Raw genomic sequence first — 17,958 nt, 5'->3', positions numbered from 1 at the left:
CATCCAAAAACGATGAGTTATAAAGTCACATAGAGACGATCAAATGCACACCTCGTGATATGCACGCACTGGTGTCAATTCAAAATAAAGTAGGTAGTTATTGCTTTTTAATAAGAGTATGCATTATCAAGCTGCAGTTGCCCAAGAACCACGTATTCTGGACTCATCTGCCTGTCAGTGAATAGAATGCTTTATTGTTAATTTGTTTACTGAGTTTGGTTTTTTAAAAATACTGTTTTAATGCATTAAGCCACATTAAACATAGAATGTCCCGAATCATTCCTGCTGATTGAAAAGAATCGGCTCAATGGTCACAAAATTGATATCGGAGGAGATACCAATTTAATATAAATAGATGATACTTTATAAAGTTTATCTCAATATTTGACAGTGGCTGTGAGACTGCACTAAAATAAGAGCACAATTATCATGAAATTGTGTTCGTTACTATAGCAACGGTTTACAGGTTTCAGAATCACTGGCCAATAGAAATAAAAGTTTATCGATTTCTTCACTTTCAAATAACGAGGAGTATAAATAAGCAGTTTTTTTTGTAGTAGAATATAATATTCTCATGGTGTTATGAGAAACAAATACATATTTATTGTTTGCAAAAGTATTTAAGTGAAGTCTGCTGGGGGGAAACATAGGCAAATAAACAACATTATTTATTAAGTTATGTCAGATTAAATTAAACAAATAATAGAAAACACAGTATCCAAACTGTAAAATACTGTATTAGCCTACCATCCAAACATACTTGAACATAAATGGCTGGATAGCCCTTCCTGCAAATATACAAGGGTTCATTGACTTTAGGGCTTAATACTGGGATTAGGGTGCCATCAATGATGCCAATCACTCTGGGGATGTTGTCAAGATCATAGACTTGTTGATTGGCCAGCTGTATTTCCTCAGGAGTTTTGGGGAAAACCAGGAAGCTCTTCATCAGCTGTAAAAGCAAAGGTGTAACTGTTGTCACAGTTTTGCTGACTGAAGACTTGCTGAGCCCCAGGCCATCACCCACCACCTCCATAAAACTTCCAACAGCAAAATAACGCAGTGTAGCTAACAACTGCACCTCTGGACTTAAGGCGTAGTTTCTTCTTGTTGCCCTCTGAAGGTGTGGTTTTACTATCTGAAATAATTCAAGGATCTTGGTCCTCGGAATTTTCTTAAAATTGCATCATCAGATAGTGAGTCAAGAGGGGCAACATTTGTCCTTATTTGGGCATTTATATAAACTGAATGACTTCTCAGTCGCCTTCTGTGCTCCAGCCGTAAGAATCTTTGTAAAGCTGCCATTGTTGAGCACTTGAAACACACATACACACTGTTTTATTAGGAGAGGCATTAGTACACCTGCTTTTGAGTCAATAGAAACACCTTGGCTAATAATCATTCTAAATTAATTAAACTACTACAATTAATTATTACCATCTTTGGTAACATTAATATATTGTATATGTTGATTTGTTTTAAAATAGACTGTTGTCATTCTGTTATTTCATAATTTTCATTCTTCTCTTAAGAATGGTCTAAGTACTGTGTTATGTTTGGCTTATATTGTCATTGATGATATTAATGTTGTGAATTAACAACATTTTCTTTTACTTTATGGTCTATGTGATGGTGGCTCACCACTAAAATAAAATCAAAGTTCCATTTCGTATGTTTGGTTATCAGGCTTGGTCACGTTATTCAGGTATTTAATAAAGGATGACATGCTTCAGCTTCACTCAGTAATGCTTGCATTTTTATATGGCATTAATATACTACTTTGAGTCAAGTTACAATAGTATGCTCTTTTCCTCATATTAAACTGAATTCCCAGTGTATTAGAAAAGCACTTGAAATACATATTACAAAAGAGTATATTTGGCCATAACATTTTTTATTTATTTGTATTTCAGTTCAACTGCTGAAGGGTTTTAACTTCATCACTCGAAAACAAATTGAATGCCATGCACCACACAGCTTCACCAGAAGAGAGGCATGATGGCCAACAATGTAGAAAAAAAGAAAAAGAAAAAAAGATTACATGGCTGTCAGCCACACATGATTTGACTTTCCATACTGAGTAAATAACACAATTTTCACTTCCTGTCTGTTGGTAGAAACATGGTTGAAGAGAGCTTGCTGGCTTGTTGTTGTGTAGTACCCTCACCACCTGATTAAAGGGTTAGTTCATCCAGATAGCAAAATTATGTCATTAATAACTCATCCTCATGTCGTTCCAAACCCGTGAGACCTCCGTTCATCTTCTGAACACAGTTTAAGATATTTTAGATTTAGTCCGAGAGCTCTCAGTCCCTCCATTGAAGCTGTGTGTACGGTCTACTGTCCATGTCCAGAAAGGTAAGAAAACATCATCAAAGTAGTCCATGTGACGTCAGAGGGTCAGTTAGAATATTTTGAAGCATCGAAAATACATTTTGGTCCAAAAATAGCAAAAACTACGACTTTATTCAGCATTGTCTTCTCTTCCGTGTCTGTTGTGAGAGAGAGTTCAAAACAAAGCAGCTGGATATCCGGTTCGCGAACGAATCATTCGATGTAACCGGATCTTTTTGAACCAGTTCACCAAATGGAACTGAATCATTTTAAACGGTTCGCATCTCTAATACGCATTAATCCACAAATGACTTAAGCTGTTAACTTTTTTTTAATGTGGCTGACACTCGCTCTGAGTTCAAACTAACCAATATCCCGGAGTAATTCATTTACTCAAACAGTACACTGACTGAACTGCTGTGAAGAGAGAACTGAAGATGAACACAACTGAAGATTGTCACACTTGCGAAGTCCGTCCACTTTTTTCTAACTTCTTCTGGGTTTCGCTCATAACCATAGCCAGCAGCATTTATTTTTTGGGTGATTTCTGCCCAGGATTTTTTTTTTATCAGCAATTTTTTTTGTAACACAATTTTTCAGCTTTGAAAATAGCTGTGTTTTTTTATCCTCCACCTCCTCCAAAAGAACTGTAACTTCATTATTTGAAAATTGTGGTTTTCGCGTCATCTTCATGTAGGTCATATGAACACATAGCTGTATGATCTTAAGCAAAATATGCAACAGGTGTACACAATACTATAACAATCACAGTGATCATTGATCATTTATTTTCATTTTAATTGTGCTGATCTATCAATATTCAATAAGAAATTAATAAATATTAAAATAGTGAAATTAATAGTTATAGGTTTTTGGGATCAGGTCATAGTCATTTCACCGACTTATTTACAGTACAGTTCAAAGCGTGTTGTTTGTTTGCTTATTTATTTATTTTTGTAGAGAGATTTGAGAGAAGATCTATACAGTTTTCTTTCTTATTTTTTTTTTTGCATAAAAGCAAATTAGTGCACACCAGTAGAACGTTTATATATATAAAATAATCGAAATGTTATCTAATTTTTTATTTAATTATAAAAACAGCTAAAATGTAGGTCTTCATTGGACACAATCCTTTCGTTGAATGGAGCACTGCATTTGTGTTTTTTTAAGTCAATTTTAACTGGAAAATAAATTTAGTATTAAGAAAAGAAAAAATGAATAAAATCGAATTATTAATCTCTTCATTTAATAATGATAGATCTTCATGCCAAATCCTTGTGTTGAATGAAGCACAACATTTTAAAAAGTCATTTTTAATTTGAAAAAATAAATATATTAATAAGAAAAAAAAATAATAATAATAATAATTAAATTAAATTAAATTAAATTAAATTAAATTAAATTAAATTAAATTAAATTAAATTAAATTAAAAAAATTAATCTTAAAAATAATATTAATTTCCTGTAAATCAAATCTAATTTTTAATTCCTTCCATTTTTATTATAATAAAGAGGTAAAGAGGTATATTTAGACAACCGCACTGAACCAAAATGGTAAAAGTAGCAAAAAAAAAAAAAAAAAAACACTAAAACTTTAATTAAAATGTAAACTATATAAGTTTCTCAATGATACTGGTTTACATACAAACCATGTTTCATACAAAATAATAAAAACTGTTACACAGGTCTACTTTAATGATTACAAATGTTTTAATAATTGCAAATAATTTAATGAGTAATATTTAATCACGTTAATGCGATTAATGCATTAATTTAAATAACTTTTACAAAATTATAATAAATAAAAAAATTATATTAGGCTTCATGGAAATTAATCAAATCTTAAAACCTCATGGAAATGTGTAAATTATTGGTTTATCACACTATATACTGATCATTTGTAGAAAGACAATAAATGCTGTTCTTCATTAGTACAGTCAAGTCCATGCAGACTGTCTGCTGGTTAATAGCGCCATCTAGTGGCAGCAGTCTTGATTGCACTATTAAGATGTCACATGGAAGGATTGATGCACTTTAGTGGCGTTTGTGCGAAATTGACCTACTTTATCACTGGACTTATTAAACACTAATAACTGCTTATGAAAGTGGCTTTTGTTGAGCTGAAGGCAGGAATCAGACATTAAATCTTAATCTCCAGAGTTAAACAGATCAAAATCTAACCCAATAAATCCCAAACACTAAAAGAATCCAATTAGAGCTTTCTGCATGTGGTTTTGAGAAATACTTTTAACATAAAATGTATATACACATTAAATATTATTATACATAACACATTTGTGCTCATCAGTATGCATCATAGATACTAGTTTTAAAGCAGGTTTTATTTTTATATTTCCGGTTTCATTTAACTTTTTTAATTTTTTTTTTTTAGGACTAGTTTTTGGGTGTGTGTGTGTGTTTTAATTAGCTTTTTATATATTTGTCTATGTAGTTTTTTTATTTTATATTATATTATGTAATAATGTACATTTAGATACATTTTTAATTATATTTTTTGTTTAACTGAGTTTGTAATTTTCTTATTTTTTTAATTAGAATTAATTTAGTTTAATATTTTCATTTATTTTATATTGTATTTCTTTATTAAATTAGAATAAATATAATTTCTTTTTTTTTTTTTAGTAGTTATACACACACACACACACACACACACACACACTTAATTACCAGCTCTAATATAATATATATATATATATATATATATATATATATATATATATATATATATATATATATATATATATATATATATATATTCTTTTAAATTTCTAATATATATATATATATTTGTTTTTTATTAAATTGTTTTACATTTTATTTTGGTTGACATTTTAAATTAATTTAAATTATTTTTTTATTTTAATTTCTTTTACAATTTCATGTTTCATTTATAATTTTGCTCCATAATTATTAACTTTTTAGCAGTTAATATCTTACCAGAAGTGCAAAAAGTAATATAACCTTCAAATAAAAAAACAAATAAAAATTCAAATGAAATATAACATATATAATATAACATTCAAATAAAAAAGTGCTTTTAAATGTTTTTTGCACATGCAGTTCAATCAAGAAGAGTTATTGCAAGAATGAAGAACTGCTACTAGTAAAGAATGTGTCAAACAGCCATGATACGAAGCCAAATAAATCAATTTGAATGGGTTTGTGCATATCATGCCTCAGATTACTAACCTGGTGCCTCATCATTCCTGCTTTCTGTCGCACAAACAGACGTGAAACATCACATGCATGCACATGTAGCACAGAAGTGAAGGAACAATCAGTAACTCGTTACAACAATAACACCTCAATGTTTCCTTTGTTCTTTTTCTTCTCTTAATTAAAGTCTCCTTATGCAACGAGACACCGGGAAATTATGCAAACATCTAAAGAACCTGCTTACACTCTGGAAAACAAAGATGACTCTACTCAAGTTTGTTTCATGCATTCATTTCTGAATCTATTCTAATGCAATGCAATGACTTTACGGCTGGTCAGTCAAAGGCATTGTTCTGCAGTCTTGCATTAAGACTAATAATAGCTTTAATAGCGCTGTAAATAAGAGTGGATTAAAATAAATGCAAACGGTGTAATTAAAATTCAGTGCTGAGGTTTGAACTTGGCAAAGCGTGATGGCTTTTCACAACCTACAACACAAAGCACATTCACGTTTCAGAGTCCTGCTCGTTTAAGGATGAGGTTTGAAAGCAGGGATGAATCATGTGAACTGTAGAACAATATACTGTCAATGCTGAATAATTACAGATTAATGCACGTGTAGAATTTGTTTTATGATCTTCTGCAGTTCATTCAAGTCTAATTGCTTGGTTTTTGTTGATCATTTTTAAGATGTTGATGTTGTTTTTATAAAACGAAATGAATACTTTTGTTCATCAAGGATGCATTAAATTGACGAAAAGTGACATTTATAATGTTACAATAGATTTCTTTTTTAAATAAATCCTGCTCTTTAGAACATTTTTTGTTCGTCTGTGAATCCTGAAAAATAAAATGCATCACATATTAATGTTTTCAACACTGATAATAATCAGAAATGTTTCTTGATCAGATCAAATCATCATATTTTCATGATTTCTGAAGATCATGTGACACTGAAGACTGGAGGAATGATGCTGAAAATACAGTTTTGTTTTATTGGTGTTCTATTTTAAATTTAAATATTTTGTTTTCATTTGAATTTGAAAGTTTAACTTTTCACTATTCATTTTATTTATTTATAGATTTTTACATGTTTAGGGTTGGTTTAAAAAAGTTTGTTATTATTAACTATTTAAATGTATCTTTTATTCAGTTTTAGTTTTTTTTTATTTCATTGTCATTTTAGTATTTTAACTTAGTTATTTCATGTAATTTGTATATTTTATTTTATTTTATTCCAGCTTTATTTCAATTTAAAAATATATTTTTTTTTTTTATAATTTTGAAATAGCTTTTATCATGAATTTTTCAGTTTAATTTTTGAGTTAAGTTTATTTAATTTTATTGTAATTTTATTTTCATTTTTTTATATTTTTATTAACAAATGTATATATATATATATATATATATATATATATATATATATATATATATATATATATATATATATATATATATATATATATATATATACATAAAACAATGATACATTTTATTATTTAGGATTCACAGATGAACAGAAAGTTCAAAAGATCAGCATTTATTAAAAAAAATAACTATTTTGTAACATTAGAAATGTCTTTACTGTCACTTTTGATCCATTTAATGCATCCTTGGTGAAATACACGCACACGCACGCACGCACGCACACACGTGCACGCGCACGCACACACGCACATATATAACGGAAATTTTACAGCAGCTAAATGAAATAAGTATAAGCACATAAATAGTTGAAATAAAAAAGCTGAAATAAAATTAAATATAAATATTAAATAAAACATTACTAACTAGAAGCAAATAAAAATTAAAAGTGAAATTAAAATAAAATAAAATAAAATCAATCAGACATTAATAATAATATTTAAAATAAAAAAATACAAACAATAAACAAAAATGTTTATGAAAACTAAAAATGTAGCGATAAAAGCTGTAATAAAAACTATAATAGAATATAAAGAATACCAAAATACCAAATAACTATACACATACATACACAGAAATATTAATTAAATATTAATCTGAAACTAGAGAATATCAGAATTGTTGCATTGTAATAAATTAAATAAGTTTAAGCACTACATATTACACTACATATACAACTGGAAATAAGTAAACATTAAACATTTAAAATGAAACCTAAATAGTAATATTTAATTTAATAATTTAATTTAATAAAATTTAAATGCTAATATATTGAATAATAGTAATAAAATATAAAACTAATAAGAAATTCAGTGCCTTACAATGCAAAGCCGACATTAATATTAGAATATTATTTCTAATAATATTTAACAAATAATATTTGTTATTATTATTATTATTATTAATAATTATATTTATATATATGTGTATATATTTATGTCGGTTTTAGTTATTTTAGTACATCAGGTTAAACTAAATGAAAATGACAAATAAAATAAAAATGAAATAATATAAATGTTAGTAAAAAATATATAAATGAAAATCTCAAGCTAAACTAAAATATGTAATATTGAAATATTGCCTAAATAAAATAAATTTAATCTCAAGCAGTAAAATTACTAACCAGAAATTAATTAAACTTAAAAAGTAAAATCTGAAAATATTAATATAAAAGCTATTAATATAATTAATAAAAATTATAATACAAGTAATACTAAAATAAAATACTGAAATAAAAAAAAAAAAAAAATATATATATATATATATATACATAATAAAAATAAAATATTAGATGAAAAACTTCAAACGAAACAAAAAAAATAAATTGAATATGTTTACTAAAATTACTAACTGGAAATAAATAAAAACTAAAAAAAAATAATATTAAGTTTAGGATTTTTAAAAATCTTAAATTTGTTAAATAAATCTTAAATCTTAAATAAAAACTGCAATGGTATATTATTGATGCTATGTAAATATACATCATGAAATCAGGGTTAGTATAGTTAACTAAAATAAAATCATTAAAAAAGAAAACATTTCTGTTACTTGAAATAAAATACTAGATTAGATAAATAAATGCATTAATTAATTAATTAATTACTACTATCCAATTATTCTGCTATCCAATAAAGCAGAAATGAATAAAACTATATAGACTATATAGAATAAAATTACATATAAACATGATAATTATAATAAATACTTGTTATAAATGAACACAAAGATAAAAACCTAATAAAAATGACAAAAACAGAAAGTTTTATTCAAATGTAATGTAAAACAATAATTAAAACTATAATCGCATATTACTGAAAAACTCTCTGTCATAGATATATTGTGTGTTTACTGTAATATTTTATATCTGTTGTATAATGATAAATTATTGAAAATGTACAGTAAATTTGTAAAAAAAAAAAAAAAAATCCAGAGATTGATATAATTGCAACCTGAACTATTATTTCATAGAAGACAGTAAAAGTTGGTAACTAAATACAAACATAATACGGCGTCATATTTGGGTTATTTTTTTATTTGTATTTTTATTTTGTATAAAAATGAACTAAATTAGTTTGCAAAAAGTACATCTTCTGTTGAGCTGCTTAACAGGTAAAATTGATTTTGCTTAACATTTGATGATTTTTTATTTTTTATTTATTTTAACTTTGTTATTTTGGTGTTTATTACCGATACTCGGTTTTAAAACAATAAAGTTCTTTTTTCATTTTCATTCATTTCATTCAGATGGATATTAAGCTGGAAATCCATACAGTTTATTATGTTTTGCATTTTTGGAGGAAAATTAATAAACTATTTGAGATTGTGTTTATTATAGCAATGCATTTTTTCCTCTAAAATCTATAATTAATTGAATTCCTATCTGAACTATTATTTTATAGAAAATGTCATTCAACAGAAAAAGTTACATTATGTTAATAAATACATTAATTTTCAGATAGTTGCGAAGACTTGAGATCTCGTTTTTATTTACTTGCACTTTATGTACTAAAATATCTAAAACCAATAAAGTAGAAATGAATAAAAACTATATCGAAATGTTAAAATGATTAAAAAAAAAACGAATTAAAAAAAACAAAAAACAACAGCTAAAAATAAAATGAAAACAGACATTGTAAATCTTGTTTTGCATTTTTGCTGGAAAATTAATAACTTTTTTTAGATTTTGTATTGTGTATTGTGTTGTATCTTTCTTCTGAAATCCATAATTAATGTAATTTTTATCTGAACTATTATTTTATACAAAATATCATTAAACAGTAAAATTTTAATGTTATGTTAGTAAATGTTAACTAGTAAAATTTAAATAAATAAATACATCAATTAATTAATTTTCAGCTAGTTGCGAAAGACTTGCATTTTAAGTACCAAAATAACTAAAACCAATAAAGTAGAAATACATTAAACCATACAGACATGTTAAAATAATTATAACACTTAAAAACCTAATAAAAATGACAAAAACAAACAACAACGAAAAATAAAATGAACAGAGATGATTGGATTATGTTTTGGTTGTTTGGAGGAAAATAAAAACCTATTTGTGATATTGATCTTTGTGATATTGAAGTAATGTGGAGTAATAAATGAACATCAGAGAGCCTGAGCTCCTTCCAAACACACGAGTCATGACTCAAATCATCAGTCTGAGGACAAAACTCTCCTTTCATCATGTGAACAGAAACATGTCCTCGTATGCCTTCGCGGGCTAATAATAGCACCGCTCTTCAAAGTTAACAGAGGACTCGCATTTACATTCGTTCCAGGAGAAACTCTCCTGAGCGGACGAGCAGACTAAAGAATAACATTGTACACTGTTCACAATTCTGATAGTAATCTCATTCATTTTAACAGAAATATATTCAGTGCTGTTCAAAAGTTTGGGGTCAGCATGAAAGAAATAATGTTGTTATTCTTTAAAGATGCGTTAAATTGGTCAAAAGTGATTGTAAAGACATTTATAATGTTACAAAAGATTTCTCTTTCTCCTGAACTTTCTGTTCATCTGTGAATCCTGAAAAATAAAATGCATGACCGTTTCCACAAATATAATAATGTTTTCAACATTGACAATAATCAGGAATGTTTAATCATCATATTTTCATGATTTCTGAAGATCATGTGACACTGAAGACTGGAGGAATGATGCTGAAAATACAGCGGAGCATCACAGAAATACATTACACTTTAACACAGATTCACACAGAAAACAGATGTTTTACATTACAAAACTATTTCGCAATTTTTACTGTATTTTTGATCAAACAAATGCAGCCTTTATGAGCAGAAGATTTTTGTTTTTTTATTTTTGTGTTCTCACCTGTTACAATGATTTACTCACTTCTCAAATCACACACATGGTTCAAAGAAATATTTATGAATTGTGGTTTTATTTTTTTATTTTTTTAGAAGCACTTGACAAAAAATATCATCCGCTCAAACTTTATTTAACAAAATAATATGCTTCAACCCTTTAGCTTCTGTCTCTGATAGTTTAGAGTGTTTTATTAACTCAAAGCTCTTCCAGTGTAACTGTACAAGCGTCCAGCTTCAGCTCGACTCAGATCTTTCCTGATTGTGATCAAGTAAAGGTCAGAATAAGGTCAGTAATATCTCCAGATGAACTCTTCCTGGACTGAAGCAGCTCAGCTTTACCTGATTCTCCATCAATCATGTTTTAGAGTCTCAAATCTGATCCTCAGGATCTTTTGAGGAGCGTTTGTTTCCAGAAGCTTTACTTTCACTGTTCCTCAGCGGAGGAATGATCTTCACAAGCCTCCAGAACATCTCACATCTTCTGAAGAGCCTTGATTTCTTCAGCTCTCAATCACTTTACATTTTTTTGATTTGCCAGGCTGTCCACGGTTAATATTTTGTCTAAAATATTCAATCGTATTACATGGCAATGGTGCAACACAGAAACGATGGCGAAACTCACGATTCCTGGCGAATAATGAAGGTAAACGACACAAAGATATATCCTCGTTATCAGGAATAGATGAACGCGCTCCTCTCACACATTCGTTTAGTTTGTTAGCGTAAGCAAAGACAAGCGTTCACAGATGCACATTGTCTGAACATACAAATCCCTTCAGAGACACTGATATAATCTGTATTTCATGGCCATCTGGCCACGCTCGCTTTAAACGTCAGATATTACTCAAAGCACCATTAGGTGACGTTTTTGCGCAAGCACAAGCATAAACTACTTTAAAACATTTCTGTACAAGTGACGAAAATCGAGGCCGCTCAGATGTTCTGCGCTTCCCGCATAAATAAATAAAGCCCCATCTGATGTGTATCTAATAATTCCAAACCCCATTTTTATTCGGTTAAGCATAAATATGACAGACTGGCGTCTGAGGGGCTAAACGAGGACAACTTTGAAGTTTTGGAGCTTAAATATGGTGTCCCAAATGGATGACAATAAAGCAAATAAATTTAGTTATTATTATAATATTTTGCACAGTAGAAAATCAGGTTTAAAAAAAATTCTAATTAATTAATTATTTATCCTCAAATTAAAAAAAGTTTTTTTTTTACTGTGAAATTTTTTTTTAATTAAAAAGATATAACTATATATATTTAACTATAACTATATATATCTATATATAATATGAAAGTGATCTAAAAAAAACAATCTTCCTACATTTGGTTGTTGCAACATCAATAATGCAAGTTCTTTAAATAACAAAAACCAATAAAACAAAATAGTCATCAGCCGTGAGACATTAGTCCAAGTAACTTTTTTACATTATTGCCAATTTACACAACATTCCCTAATAATAATGTTCACAAAGATATCACGAAAATATCCCTGATATTGCCCAGGCCTATATAATATAATAGAAAATTTTAAACATATTTTTTGCTTCCCAAAAAAATATTTTGTGGACTTATATATATAATAATAATATAATGATATATATATATATATAAATAAATATAATATATCAACGTGACTTGACTACAAAATAATAATATTATTAATAAAAATAATAATAATTATTACTAACACTACTAAATAAAAAATACGAAATAAAAAACAAACATTGGAATATAATAATAATAATAATATAACACTTATTTTAAACTTTACAACTGTAAAATTAAATATTAATATTTATGGCTGTCTTAATTTCTTCATTTTCAAACATAAAACCATCAAGCTTGGTGGAAAAACACAGGGAGTGCATCATTTCAGATTGTGCCATCATGTAAAAACAAAAATGAGTTTATAAAACTCTTCTGCGTTGGCCAATTGTGTTATTATGGATTATAGACTCTATGTGTTTGAGTTAAAAACATCTTAATGCTGGATTTGTTTCATCTTTTGTCTTCTCCAGATGTTCACTGATGGACTGTGGATTATTGTGTTGTTTTTATCAGCTGTTTGGACTCTCGTTCTGACGGCACCCATTCACTTGCAGTGAACAAGAGATGCAATGCTACATTTCCACAAACCTGATGAAGAAACAAACTCATCTACATCTCATATAGCCTGAGGGTGAGCACATGTTCAGCACATGTTCATTTCTAGAAGTGAACTGTGACCGCTGGCATAAAGTTTACATATTTGCATGCTTTCAGTCACACTTATAACACTGTAAGTTATGCATTTGGAGAGCGGCTCGCATTCAGTGCATGCAGTGTTTCAGTGCAAGCGCTTCAAACTTTAATCACACTGTAAAACTGGCATCTTTTCTCCAACGATGTCACCGATGATGCAAACATGCTTTCAGGATGAACAATACAATGCAAAAAATGAGCGAAACCAATGGGACGCATGAAAACAGCCCAAGTGCATTTCTGCATGATGAAAAGCATGTGAGCTCCGAGCAAAATCCAGGTCAAGAGGGGTAAACACAAAGCAATGCTGTGTGCTTTTTGTTTCATTGACCTCCTGGAATGTTCTCTCTTTAGCCGGTTAAAAATGATGCTCGCTTTGCTCCAGTTTTGACATTTCCAGTGCTTTAAATGCTTAGATCTTTCATTCAGAAAGCACTCGACGTGATCAAACGCTGCATAAGGACCGGGTTTGCGTCAGCATCGACTGACCACATGTTTGCTCTGTACAGTTTTCAGGGCCGATGGACGAGCGAGCCTGACCTGAACAGACCCCGTCTCCTCCTCTCTTTCCATCCGCTTCCCTTGTTTTGTCAACAGACCGTTTCGCCAGGAATTAAATGCAAGCGTTTTCAAAGAAAGAGCAACTATTTCAGCTCATTATTGAAGAAATGCAACAGTATAATGCACGGTTTTCAGTTCCTCGAATGCCTCCCTGGTGTTTTATACGACCGCAGTAAAAATCGGGCCGCATGGAAGAAATTACAGTAAAAGTACTTAGAGCGAGTCAAGTTGTTGTTAGCAATAATAATAATAATAATAATAATAAATAATGTTATTACTACTACTAATAATATTTATTACTATTCTTATTCTTCTTATACTAAATGAAATGTAAACATTTATAAATAAAACAAGAAATATTACTATTTTATTACTAATAATAGAGCACTTGATGCACTAATATTTTATATAATAATAATAAAATTATATATTAGTTAATATAAATAATAAAAATAATAATAAAATATTATTTAAAAATAATTACTTTAATTATTATTCATTATTGCTATAATTACTACTTATAAATCTAAAAAGTGACTAAATAAAAACCAATAAAAATATAACTTTTGTATTATTACTACCACTAATAATAATAATAATACAAATTATTATTATTATTAATAATCTTCATCATTATCATCATTATTACTTCTACTATGAAACAAAAATATAAAAAATAGCAAATATAAAATATATTACTGTAGGAAAATAATATATATCAATGCAAATTTTACTGTAGGTTTTAATTAATATATTTGTTATTCAATTTCTTCTTAATGCTAGATCTTCGTAATTTCATATTTTAAAAGGTTTTATTTTGACCCATAACTGCAGGGAGCCTTGACTTTTGTTGAAAAGTGCTTCTTTTGTAAACATCTTTGGGACGTTGAAGTGACTCAAACAACCTTTCTGATTTGATAACCACATGCCGTATTGCAATTTTAGTTTTATTTAATGCACCTGAAAGCTGAACTTCAATACACAGCTGAACAGATTTCATCACACTATGAGTCATTCACTTTCTAGTTTCCTCCAAAAATTCCCATAATGGTACTTTTTCGATAAGTAACGTTTGAGATTAGCATCACAGCTCTACATTGTTGAAAAACTAAAGCTGTTTTTTTAGTTGTAATGACTTTGATACATGCAGCAACTAACGTCCTAAAACACATTTGAGGTCTGACTGCGTGTAATTTATGCAGCAGACATGAAAGTGTCTTCCAGTAATGTTGACCACAGACTTTCTTTTACTCATAAAACACAAACCGCTATTCTAAAAACCTGGGAAATTCCCAAAAGACTGGTGCATTACAAAGAAGTCGACGTCAAGATTGAGCAGCTAAATGCTTCCTAAAACCGGTTTTAAACGAAGAACGGCATGAGAATTTATTGCTTATTTATTAATGAATATTTATGCATGTGGAAGCTCTCAGAAAACCTGAAACCGGATCCTGTTTAGAAACTGAAACGAAGCAAAAACAAGCACGACGAGGTGAAGATATAAAATCCCACACGAACACAATGCACTCCAGACGCGTTCGAGAGCTACAGACGTCAAGCGCCGCGTGAACTATTTGTCACGTTAAACAATTCTGTCCTTTAACAAATAATTTCCCCGCACATGTGGAAGTAATACGCTCTGTGGGTAAAGTTCACACCGCATGAGTTTTCGTCCCTGCTTGTATGTTACAGCTAAATTCACGATCAATCCTTTTGATTTATTAGATCTTCTAGAGGTCACAGAGCCCTATTTACACAACTTATGTAAGCTGATATCTATATATACAGCAGTGCAAACCTTAATACAGCGTGCTGGATGGGTTCCAGATGTCCTCAAACAGCACCACATCATAAAAACCTGTATTTCCAGATCTCATACTTCTGCCTGAAACCCGGAGGCTTTTACAACCCTAATTACATCCACTTGATGGTGTTGATAACAAAGTCAGCCAATGATGTCCTGTAATGCACTGCAGTTTTATTATACATGGGAGACTTGTACTTGAAAAATTCCAGCGCTGCTTTTAAGACCTAAATATTCCCAAAGCGATGGAGAGCAGTTCATGCAATTCCTGAAAAGAAAAGCTTGCTGTGGTTGCGCCGTCTTAAACATTTACAATTATGCATCGCATGAATCTTTTATCCAAAGCGCTCACGGTGCATTTATAAGTTATGTGTTTTATAATTACATGCATTACCTAGAAGTCGAACCCTCAAAACATTTGTGCAACAGAAAAACCTCGAAAAGATCATGTGACACTGAAGACCAGAGTAATGATGCTGAAAATCCAGCTTCGATCAATGAAATAAATTACATATTATAATTTATTCACATAGAAACAGTGATTTTAAATTGTAGTAATATTGTAAACGGTATTTTTGATCATTTACGCATTTTAAAAATGCATTCAAGGTACAGTATACATTTTCATTCACACTCATTTTTATTGTGAGCATGCATTCCTAAAAGCAACTACATATTTTCTAGTTTATGGGCCTTTTGGGGCGCAAATACTATGAAATGTATTAAAAATTAAAAAAAACTAGTAAGACACAGTTTGACTGGTTTAAAATTTTTTTTTTAATTTTTAAAATATATTAAGCTAAACTAAACAAAAAATAGAAATGCAGTTTTTTATTTTTATTTCAAGTAACAAAAAATGGTTTATGGTTTACTATAAGCGACAAAAAAAAAACGATTGCTACTTAAGACAAAAAATAAATAAATAAATACAAATCTGATAGTTGTGCTGAATTTTTACATTTTCTCAACATTTCCTTTTTTCACAGTTCATATGGTTATTAGGCTTTAAAGCAAGCAACAAATGAGACACGGACGAATAGCAGATTCACAAACCTTACAGACCAAATGTTGATCGTAACTTTTTCTTGTCTTACATCTTACAAGAACTGAGTGATTACAGGCCTGGAGGATATTTATGACTATCATTATTTCAGCTCATATTTACTGCAGGAACAATAATCAAAGTTGATGTTTTTACATCTGCGTGTTTTCTTTCTAGGTCTGAGGTTTCGCAGAAGTGCTAAATCCTCAATGAAGACGAGTTCTAGTACTTGAAATCTTCATCTACAGAATCTAGGGTTAAGTCGCATGCAGAAAAAACATAAATTTAAAAGGCTTAAAAGTGGCAGTCGAGCTCCTTAATACCAACCTGAACCTTAAAAAAAAACGCTGCTACCCTCGAGGCCATCGTAAATCAGTCTTGGAAACACAGGGAGAAGAACATCATAAAAATACATCGTGAATATGGCTATTGTCAATGCTTTGACATGTGTGAATGTGAAACATGCCACCCAGAGCTGCGATCTATCAACAACATGTCCTGGAACTAGTTTCAGAATAAAAGAGGGATAAAGTTGATAGAGCTTTTAACAAGATTTCATCCGACGTGTCTGGTGAGGTCCTGGGTTTCTATCCCGCAAATTAATGACACCAGCATCAATAAATCAAGAACGCACACCAGCAGAATATAACTGTTTGTAAGGCAACACAAACAAAGCCACGAGACGGCACACATGGTTATATTTAACAGCTCTGATGTGTGTCAGTTTAGATATTAATCCTAAATGTGTTGAAATGCTTTCTGTCGGCTGATTACACCTCGCTAATAAAATGCGTATAATTTTTGGGTGTGTGAATGAGCCGCTCGTTTTTCCCCATTCACACGTGCAACTTTAAAGCAATGCTACATGAAACTCTTACATGCTTGGATTTGCATGTTATCCTGTTCTGATATGCATCAGCATGCCATTCATAATGCAAAGAATGTATATGTGCTTGCAATGCATTGACCGAGCTTGTGTGTGTGAGTTGGCATACTATCATGTTTCAGGCCTAAGGGATGCATGCAATAAAAGATTGTGCATTAAAAAAGTGCATTTACTCCTAAAATCCTGCAAATGCATTAGTTCATCAGACTGATCAAACATTTTAAAAGCATTGATTCAACCCATCTAATATGTAAATATGTTCTGAGAACGTTCCCTGTTGGGAGCTGGGTTAGGTTTAGGGTTAGGGTTAGGGTTAGGGTTAGTTTGCGTTGTGCATCAAAACTATTTTTAACCGAGCATCTTTAAAACAAAACAAAATGCTCTCAATAAAAAACGATTCAGAATGTGGCACACGTGTACAACTCCAAATCCTGTATGAACGGCCCTTCAGAAATGAATAACTGGACACACGTTGCTCTGGGTTAAACCACACTCCCATAAAATACTGTACACTCCCATCTCCAACGACAATCGCATGCAATTCATCATTCATCTTGCTGGTCAAGTCTTGGACATCACCCAACATAAGTGTTATTTCATTATCAAATTATGGGTTTCTGAATATAAAATATGCAAACAACT

The 17,958-nt window shown here is 30.0% G+C and overlaps 1 protein-coding gene across 1 annotated transcript in view; it reads right to left on the bottom strand.

The window, feature by feature from the left end:
• LOC132092056 (mitochondrial basic amino acids transporter-like) overlaps positions 1–17,958 on the bottom strand; it is a 60,806-nt gene that overhangs the window by 10,106 nt on the left and 32,742 nt on the right. The window lies entirely within an intron of this gene.

This window comes from Carassius carassius, chromosome 18, assembly GCF_963082965.1.
Source record: "Carassius carassius chromosome 18, fCarCar2.1, whole genome shotgun sequence".
NCBI classification, from domain to species: domain Eukaryota; kingdom Metazoa; phylum Chordata; class Actinopteri; order Cypriniformes; family Cyprinidae; genus Carassius; species Carassius carassius.
This window is presented reverse-complemented; position numbering and strand designations above follow the sequence as displayed.